The 9928-nt window shown below is 50.0% G+C and overlaps 1 protein-coding gene across 1 annotated transcript in view; it reads left to right on the top strand.

Moving 5' to 3' along the window:
- Positions 1–6140: 6140 nt before the first annotated feature.
- Spsb4 (splA/ryanodine receptor domain and SOCS box containing 4) overlaps positions 6141–9928 on the top strand; it is a 70076-nt gene continuing 66288 nt past the window's right edge. Inside the window, exon 1 of the mRNA XM_013353576.2 lies at positions 6141–6207. The gene's annotated coding sequence lies outside the window, so the exon portion shown is untranslated. The remainder of the gene's footprint in view (positions 6208–9928) is intronic.

Raw genomic sequence — 9928 nt, 5'->3', positions numbered from 1 at the left:
CTCTCTCTCTCTCTCTCTCTTCCTCTCTCTCTCCCTCTCTTTCTCTCTCATGCTCATGCACACTTATGCTTATGGATCAGATGTAAGCTCTGCAGTGCCATGCCTGACTGCTACCTTGTTCCCCACCATGGCGATCATGGACTCACCCTCTGAAACTATAAACAAGCCCCATACACTCTTCTGTAAGCTGCCTTAGACATGTGTTTCATCATGGCAATGGAGAAGTACCTAACAGAAAGGGCAAGTTTAAACTGATGATTGCAGTGTGCCTTGAACTTGGACTACGGTTAATCCCATTCTGCTTATGCAATATCTTAAATATGAAAGAAACAAGCAAAGAGAGAAGCTGGCCAAGACAACCTCCCTACCTTTTTCCATCCTTTGTCTCTGTTTCCCTTGGCTTTGTCTTTAATCACTCATCCTCAAAACCTTCTTGGCTCTCTACTTCGTACCAGGCCTTAAGCAGAATGCCAGAGGCATTGGGATGAATCGGACAGTTCTAAAGCTTCATTGTCTTCATTGAATTATCACACTGTAGGCCATAAATATTTACAAATATCATTTTGGCTCATCTGTTTTTGTTTTGCTTTGCTTTGTTTTGTTTTGTTTTCTTTTTTTTTAAAAAAAAGAGTCACTGGCAGGTGCAAGAATGTGATCTGATACATCCCAGAGGCTCTACGATGTCAGAACAAATGCTGTGGAATTTTCAAAGCGGAGGACCTCACCCAACCAGGGCTCCTAAGGAAAACATATAGAACATTGTACCTTGGGAAATTAACATTAACAAGAAGAGCATGTAGGCTTGTTACAAAAGGTATAAAGATGAGAAAGACAACTTTGCCCGTGAAGTGCTCCTGTCTTTGAGTGGGGACAAGAAAAGAGGCAACAGCAGCAGTGAGGGGGAGAGACAAAAGCCACTCACTGGGGGTCATCTGTCACCTGTGGTCCAGAAAGCAGGCTGAGAGGCAAATCAGAGCTACCTGGGGTAAGTCCACAAAGGGGAAAGGGTCAGTGTGTGTCAAGGCCAGTGTCAGGGAGAATGAGCCGGTACACTTCAGGAATTCTGTGGCCCATTATGTTCTGTCCCAGAACTAGATGACAAGAGGTAAGGCTACCTGAATGGGCAGATCAAGCACCACTAAGACCATCGAGTGGAGCATGGGAGTGGCCTTGAAGGATGCATCATGATATTTCTCTTAAGAAGACTGCCCAAGACATGTAGTGGAGATGACGGCACCTGAGCTGAGGAAAACAGGGTCTTCAGGGTGAGCCACCCCCCTCAGGGTCCTACCGTACTGTAGATCAAGTTAAGTGGCCTATTCCCAGTGAAGACAGGCAGCCCTACACTCCCTTTCTCCCGCCCTGCCACAAACCTTATTCCGGCAAGTTCTGCGCTTCCAAATGCCACAGAACTCATAACTTTTACTCAGCTGCTGTAAGACCATGGTGAGTATTCTGTAAGACCAAGAGTCTCAGGTTTGACAGCTGACACCTGTGTAGTCGATAGTAAACCAAGACCAGGAAAAGCAGAGGCAAAAGAAGGCCGATTCATGACTTTCATGTGTCCAGTTATGACACTGTGCTACATAAGTCTGTATGACTGAAAAATCTAAAAAGGCTGTTTTGGACACCATCTCATAGACCTTCTGCCCCACGCATGATTCTTCCTCATTCAAAAATTCTAAGAATGCTGCAAATTTTAGCTTCCTAGTAGGAAACATAAGGAAAAGATTTACTAAACACCTACTTTGTAATATGCTACAACATAACACCACACTCAAAAGAAATTCTTCTGTCCCTAATTTTCAAATGAGAAGGCTCAAAGCAAACATCTCTAAACTGAGATTTAAGCCCATGTCTGATTGGCTATATGTCCATGAAATATTGTGCATTCTTTGGAACTAAAACTATGCCAAGTTCATCCAGGATTTATTTTAAAGGTACTCCCTGGCAATTAAGAATATCTTATCTTAGTTATCCGATGCCAATTAAGAAACAATGCCCAAATTCAGAAGCTTAAAACCACAAATGTTTTCTTAGCATTTCTATCACTCAACAATCAGTATAGCTTACTTTGTACCTCTGATTTGAGTATCTTTGAGGTTGTAGTCAAGACATCAAAAGGACTGCAGCCTGATGGGAAGCATGAAGACTCCCATGGTGGCAGGCTGAGCTTAGTCCCTCACCAGGTTTCCTCATACCACAACACTTGGCTTCCTTCAGGGGACAATGCCAAAAGAGGAAGAGAGACATTGAATGTCTCTGGTCTTTTCATTACCCAATCCCAGGAGGGACGTCCTGTCTGTCCTACTGTGTTCTATTTGTGAAAAGCAAGACAGCAAGTCCAGCCTACACTTCAGAGGAGGGGGTAAGATGGGGTTATCCAGGGTCAGGGATTACCAGAGGGCAGTTTATAGGCTGAAGACTTCAGTTTAGAGAGCATTTGGTCAGGTTATCCAGGTTGTTTCCCCAACTGGCGAATTGTTTCCTCTTCCTGTGTGGCTGCTTCCTCTGAATAGAAACATTCTCTTCAGGAGGCAGGAGAGAGGTTCAATAAGACTCGAGAAGTCAATACAACTTAGAAGGCCCAGAAAGCTCATGAAAGCTACAAGATTCACAAAGCCCCCTCTCAAGCTTGTAAAAGCCGGGGCCTAGAAACTCTTCTGACTACACTACCATCTGTGCAGAGAGCCCCAGCCATATGGTTTTCTTGCACTGTTATCCACATGGGAGTGGTATAGGAGGTTCTTCTCTCTGTGTGTTGCTTTCACGGGTTGAATAAAGAAACTGCCTTGGCCTTTTGATAGGGCAGCACTTAGGTAGGTGGAGTAGACAGAACTGAATGCTGGCAAGAAGGGCAGAAGGAGAATTGCTATGGAGCTGCCAGAGTCAGACATACTAAATCTTTCCCGGTAAGCCACGACCTTGTGGTGAACACAGATTATTAGAAATGGGTTAAATCAATATGTGAGAATTAGCCAATAAGAGACCAGAGCTAATGGGCCAGGCAGTATTTAAATGAATACAGTTTCTGTGTGATTATTTCGGGTGTAAATTAGTCAGGGCAGCAGGGACAAAAAGCAGGCCCTCCCTCCAACATGGGAGTGAGCTTTTGGTGATAGCCTTATGCCTCCCATGCTCCTATTAGTAACCCCCCAAAATTTCCTGGTTCCTCAGACTAGACTCGGGTGGAATTATTCCTCTGGTCTGTCATGGATACCCTATCTGGAATGAATAGACATCTGTTCACATTTCAAAGCTGGGGACCTCCCATGTCCATGTTATTCTGGGGGTGGTGGTGGAGGATTTGGGGAACTTCAGTGATACCTGGGGGTGCTGTTGTGCCCATTTCTTGATGCCCAAATCACAGTCACATTTGTAAATGCTTGTGTAGTGAACCTAGCAGGCACATGGGTGTGTGTTTGAAGGGGGTAGTTTTTTCAAATTATGGCTCCAGAACCCTTCCCACCTTGTTATTTTTTTTTAAAGATTTATTTATTATTTATACAATGTTCTTCCTGCATGTACACCTCCATGCCAGAAGAGGCCACCAGATCTTACTAGAGGTGATTGTGAGCCATCATGTGGTTGCTGGAAATTGAACTCAGGACCTCTGTGTTATTCCCCAGAAGGCCCCTGAGCGTAGCTCGCCTGGGGAACTACACTCTGGAAGAGCAGTCAGTGCTCTTAACCTCTGAGCCATCTCTCCAGTCCCCCCCTCCCACACCTTGTTCTTAAGCTGTTGTGAAGTCCTCCAGCAAGGAGGAAGGAATGGATGCTGGCCATTCCTAGGTAGAGGAACCATCAGCTGGAGAGTCTTGGGTATTTTGCTGTCTTCAGGTTTATTTTGTTTTAAGTGCATGAGTGTTTTGCCTGCATGAATGCATGTGTACTATGTATGTACCTGGAGCCAGTGGAAGTCGAAAGAAGGCATCGGATTCCCTGGGACTGAATGGCTGGGAACTGAACCCTGGTCCTCTTCAAGAGCAACAAGTACTCTTCACCATCCAAGTCTTCTCTCTTTTGGAGTTTTCCTCAGTTCTTGTCTCATGCTGTCCAGTTCTGTCAGTACCACAGCAATTGGCAGAGCAGATGCTCCAGAAACATCCTGAGGCGGGAGGGGATAACAAGTCAGTGTGTGCACGGGTCATACTCCTTCAGTAGCTCTTCTGTGCAATCACAAGGGTATACAGAGACACACAGGTACAGACAGACAGACCTGCAAACATAGATGTAGCAGTGTAAGCAAAATCATAAGTGTTGTGAGTACTTGCCCAGTCTACCCCTCTGCCTCACCACTGAGCAGTCCTGATGGCTAAAGCACCTCTATTGCTCAGACCTCTGTAACAGCTTCCAAACTGGCCTGTGCCATCCATCCATCTAGTCACTCTCCACTGGGCTATCTTTCTGGACAGCAAATCTGTCAAGGTCAAAAGGCCTACCTAACTGATCTTGGCGAAAAGCCAAGCCTTTTGGATAGTCTCCAAGACCCTAAGTAGCCCTCCCATTCATCTTACCTCCTGTTTTGGTTCCAGCCATACCACAAGCTGTTACAGGTACCTACATGAGACTATCATGCCTTCCGTGTCTAGCAGCTAATTCATGCAGCCACTTCCACAAGGAAACATTCTCAAATCGCGCTCTCCAGTCTGGGATAGGAACGCTAGAGCCTGGATCAACACATTTTCCTCACAGGACTGGATTACAGTTGCTTGTCTTCTGTGTCTATAGAAAAAAAAAGCAAAAAAAACCAAAAAACCGGACACTTTCTGATCTAGAAGACCATCAAAGAGGAGTGAGGTCAGTTAGGACTGTGGGATGGATCTGATGTTAAGTCTGGGATCGCAAGCAGGTTGCCCTGGCCAGGAATCTTGACTTTCCTCAAGGAAACAAACGTGGAAGAAGTACAGAGGGTCCCTCGCTTTGGCCACACCCTCTTCCTTATCTCTGAGCTCAGGCTAGGGAGCTGCCCAGTATCAGCGCCTGGAGTCTTCTAAGAAAAGAGCCTTCTCTCTGGCCTCAGGTGGGCGGGGGAAAAGCGCCTTGGAGCAGGTGCGGCATGAAATTGGCTTTGAAAGATGAGTTGGAGTCTGGCTTCAGAAATAAAGTGTGTGTGCCTAAGGCAAGGGGTTATATTAAAGCATTCTCTTTCCACGTCGCTGTTTCCCACACGCCATGAGTACAGAAACCAAAGCTATCTGGTGACGGTGGTGTCTCCTCTCTTCATCCCCCGCCCCCAGGAGCATCCATCTCGGCTCTCCAGACACGCTTGAATGAATGGGGAAAGACCCGTGCGCATGAATGAACGCGTGTGTGAGCGAGTGTCCAGGGCAGCCAGCCGGCAGATGAGTGAATGGCGTCCGCGCCACTTCGGCTCAAGGGCGCGGGAGCGGGTTCCACTTCCCACTCCCGCCAGCTGGTGGCCTCCAGAAGGTGGCAGAGGCGGCAGCGGCCCGAGCTGGGACGGCCCGGGCGCGGGATGGTGGGGGAAGGGGCGTTCCCGGCGGCCGCGCCTTCCGCGGCTATTGGATTAGTGGCCTTCAGGGATGAGCTCAGCCGGATCGGCTTTCAGCTGCAGCCTCCGGGCCGGCCGGGAAGGCGGGGAGCGAGCGGCCGCGGAGGAGGAGGGGGAGGCGGCGGCTGCAGCATCCAGAGCTGGCCCTGGCAGTCGGCGCGCCCGGCGCACAAAGGCGCTCAGCCCCTGGGGAAGGCGATGAGCACACCGCAGTCCGGGCCCCGGCCACCGCTGCAATCATCGCGGCGTGCGCCCGGGGCGCTGGGGAAGAAGCCGGGCACTCTAGGGACTGGCGGCCGTAGTGCGGCCCGTGCGCCCTAAGCGCGGTACTCGCCGCCCTCCGGGTCAGGCGCCAAGCTTCGGGGAGGCCAGGGCGCCGGCTTCCGCGCCCCCCTGAGATCGGTGCAGTCGGGTGCTTTACCACCCGGGACCGGACCTCGGAGCCCTCTTGCCGCGCCTGAGCGCCAACTTCGCCAAGAACGTCCCTAACTCCAGGGCACCCTGCGGGAAGAGCGGGCTCTGCTGCCGGGCACAAGCCGAGAGGACGCGCCGCTGGCGGAGAAGCCAGCGTCCGCGGGGTCGCTCGGGCGCCACTGAGTGGGCAGCAGCGGCAGCAGACCTCTCTCCTGGGAGTCCGGGACCTGCCAGCGCTGGGGATTCCTCCCGGGCAGGCGCTCGCCCTCTCTTTTATGGTAAGTGTTCTCCAGCTCCTGCTAAAGGGTGCTCGCCGGCCGGCACCGGTCACACCCGGTGCTCTTGGGGTCCCTCTGGTCGCGGTCCGCGGGAATGTTTCTGCAAATTGTGATAATCCAAGCTGGTTGGTTTGCGCCGGGGCATTGAAACCAGCCCCTGGTGCTGTGGGTTTGAGACAACACAAAAAATTGCTCCCGGAGTCACCAGGCTATGTTTCGGTCATACATCCGTCACTCTTTGGGGTGACCTTGGGCCAAGCACCACAACCTCATCCGGAAGATGGGGGTGATGATTGTGCCCATTTTACTAGTGTATTGGAAGGAACTGCAGGGTGGTGCGGAGACCGAATGCGCCTGGCATTCGGGAAGCACTCAGTCAGAAACTAGCTAGCGTTAATATTAGCCTCGTGAGCTCCAGCACATCATTCAACTTCCCGGAGCTGCGGCAGCTGCCTCAGCTGTGTGGCGAGGACAGTGATTTCTGGGGGTCCGCTCGTCGTTGCGGAAGCAAAGCACCTCGCTCTCACTAGGCGCTGGTGGTGATCATTATGGTTTATTTCTGACACTGGGGCAGTGAAGACTGATTGCTCGGCTGGACGAGAGCGGCTCGCGGCCGTGGGAGACAAACTTGGAGAGAATAGGGAATCAGCCCTGGGCGAGGAGCTATGGGAAGCAGGGGGGAAAACCAAAGCCCAGAGTGTGACGAATATGTCCACCCTGGTTGAGCCAGGAAAAACAAGGGACCCCCAAACCTCTCGCTGGTGAGGGCCAGGCAGTGTGGCTCCCACCGCCCGATGGTCAAGCGCGGGCTGCTGAGCCAAGAAGAGAGAAGAGACACATTTGTGCGGCTGTCTCTAGAACTCTTGGCGCTGCAGTCCTGGGCTTGAATTCGAATTCTGCTTCCAGCACCAGCCCAAGAGTGTGACCTTGAGCTGGTTCTCTAAGATTCGCAGCTCTTCCGCGCCTCCTTTCCCCACTCTTCTCTCTCCCTACTCCAGGATTTGGGTGTGAACTCCTCCTGTTATCTTCCCACTCATCCCCCCCCCCCCCCAAGTTGTTGAGCCTGAAAGTGGGTAAGGGGAAAGTTAACTCTTTGCACCCTTCCCTGTGGGAAGCACTCACCCCTGAGGCTTCCAATCTGTTTCCTCACTTTGACACCTCGGTCTTTCAACTAAAGCCTGCTGTTTCTGTTACTCAGGCTGATGGAGGATCCTTCAGACTCTCTCCACAAGACCCTTTCCCAAGCCATTCAGTATTGACTTGGGGCTGCAGATAAGCTCACTTCGGAGAAAAACAAAATGTCAAAAGCGTGATATAAACATACTTTACAGGAGGCCACAGTTCTTGAGACACACAGGCCAGTTTCATGTTTAAACTTCCATTAGCAAGGGCAGTAAAAAGAACTCAAGCCTTTTGCAAGCTTTGTAAACAAAATTCAATTCACCACTCATGCCACCCAAATAGCCCCCCAGTTTGCATTTCACTTTAATTCTAAAGACTGATGCATTCAGTGACATAGAAATAAAATCTGCAGGGAAAAGCACTTGCCAAAAGCAGTCAAAAGCCATGAGAAACTGGGGAAAGAATTGCTACTTACTGCTAGGGCTTCATATCTTCCAATTCATAACAGATTCGGGGTGTGTGCTGGGAACGGAACCCAGGTCTTTGTGCAGGCTAGACAAGTGCTCCACCCCTGAACTCTAGCCTCAGCCCAAAATGTGTAAAGAATCTTCAAGACAAGCAAGCGCTCCAAAGGACAAAGGCTACAGACAATTTGTGCGCACGGAGTGAAACAGAAATGACACGAAAACCTGTGTGCCTTACCTCACTCAGTAAGAAAAAATTGTGTGCAAAAGCCATCAGACTCAGTTGTTCAGACATCAGATGAGCAAATAGTAATAACCGTTCACCAGTAAGAAGCCTTTATCCTTAAAAATGTAAACAGACCAAATTCCTCCCTAGTTAGAACTTCCTCAAGGCTGCCAGGAGTAAAGACTGAGCATGCCCTGTAGGCCTGACTTCACGGGCACCACCTTCTTTCTCATCCTCCGTCTCTCCCCCACCCGAGACCCTGGCCTAAGGTCTTGGTTTTGCTCCAGCACTCCCAGGGTTTATTCCTCTCCGGACTCCCACCCCACCCCAGTTGGTCACAGGTCCGGAACCTTGTCATCCTTCATGGAAGTCTGTTCTGGAGACTTGGTTCATCTCCCAGGATGTGACTGTGGCTAAAGCTCAGGCCCAAGGCAAGGTCTTTGCCCCTTGAGGAAAAGGCTCAGTGCAACTCGCCGTGCTCCAGTTTGTTAATTTTTTTCTAAGCTGTCTGGCTCACTGCCACACATCGGTGCTCCTGAAAGGGCTGTCCTCTGTTGGCACAGTAACAAAAGATCTCCAGGAGCTCCCTAGATAGAACAAGAAGCTGGATGTGGAAAATCAGGGGTGGAAGGACCTAGGTCCAAGTCATTAGAAGTCTTTCATGGTAATCATTTCTTTCTTTCTTTTTTTTTTTTTTTAAAAAAAAAGGTACTTAATGTATGCACTTAACTTGTGTAAGCATGATTGTTCATACTCGGCAAAAAGATCAATAATAAAAAATTAAAAATCTAGCAGCATATTTAAATAAAACATGGTCCCTGCATGAGCCGACAGGCTTTCCTGATGCTGCTCTATTTCAGGCGTCTGTTCTGGGGCTGCAGGAAGCAGCTGTCTGGCCCATCCTTTGGGAAAGACCCCAAATGAGCTGTCATAAACTTTGTGGAGTGTTGATTGCATGGGATTGATTCTTGCTTCGCAGGTTGAATGTGGAACGTAACCCACATTTCAAATGCATACCTCAGTTGTGGAAAAAAATTCTTGTTGGTAAAAATACAAATGATTCAGTCCATCAAGCATTTCTTCTAGTTTTTTTTTTTTCTCTCACCTTACAGCCCATGCTAGACTAGAACTCACAGTGGATCCCAGGCCGGCTCCAAACTCTCAACCTTCCAGACCCCTCCAGGTGTGGGCCATCACACCTGCCCGACAGGCACTTCTTAATGCAGACAGGTAGTGTGCACAGGACTGGTCCAGAAGATGGGTGGCCGTCAGGTGGACACAGGTTAGCCTTCTAGAAAGAAGCATGTGATGCCGGAGACATCCGTGGGACTAGATTGTTAGGATGACATCAAGGGGCAGAGAGATGCAGAGAAGGGTGCACGGAGGTGTGAGAGCATGATGTCAGTGGGCAGTGACGGAGAGCAAGTCCCCGAAGCTTGGGGTGAGACGAGGTAAGCCGACCTCAGAGCTCAGTATCACTGCTTGGAGAAAGACTATAAGGAGGGATTGACTGTGAAGCCCTTGGGTGTCCGCCCAAGGGCTGCATGCTTAAATGAGAAAGTGGTGGGCAGAGTTCCAAGATGAGAATCATAGGTCCTCCCTGGGAGACTGCTCCAGTAATTCCACTAAGGTGGAAACCAAGGGGAACGAGAAGGTACTGAGTGGGAGCGACTGACAGAGAGGAACCTGGATTATGGAGATGGAGGAAGCTGAGCTCAGCCCAGGTCACGTGATTCTCAGATATGCCACAGTGTTGGGAAGGTGGCCACGTGCTCTATGGAAAGCTTAGAATGGAAAGACACACTACAGAGTCACCAAAGGAGCCTCCAGAATGGCCAGAGGCTAGGTGAGGGAGGGCAGGCAGGGCTAGGGACACTGCAGAGGCTAGGTGAGGGAGGGCAGGCAGGGC

Source organism: Microtus ochrogaster, unplaced genomic scaffold (assembly GCF_000317375.1).
Source record: "Microtus ochrogaster isolate Prairie Vole_2 unplaced genomic scaffold, MicOch1.0 UNK12, whole genome shotgun sequence".
Classification (NCBI taxonomy): Eukaryota; Metazoa; Chordata; class Mammalia; order Rodentia; family Cricetidae; genus Microtus; species Microtus ochrogaster.
The sequence above is the reverse complement of the archived record's forward strand: the minus strand, read 5'-3'. Positions and strand labels throughout refer to the sequence as shown.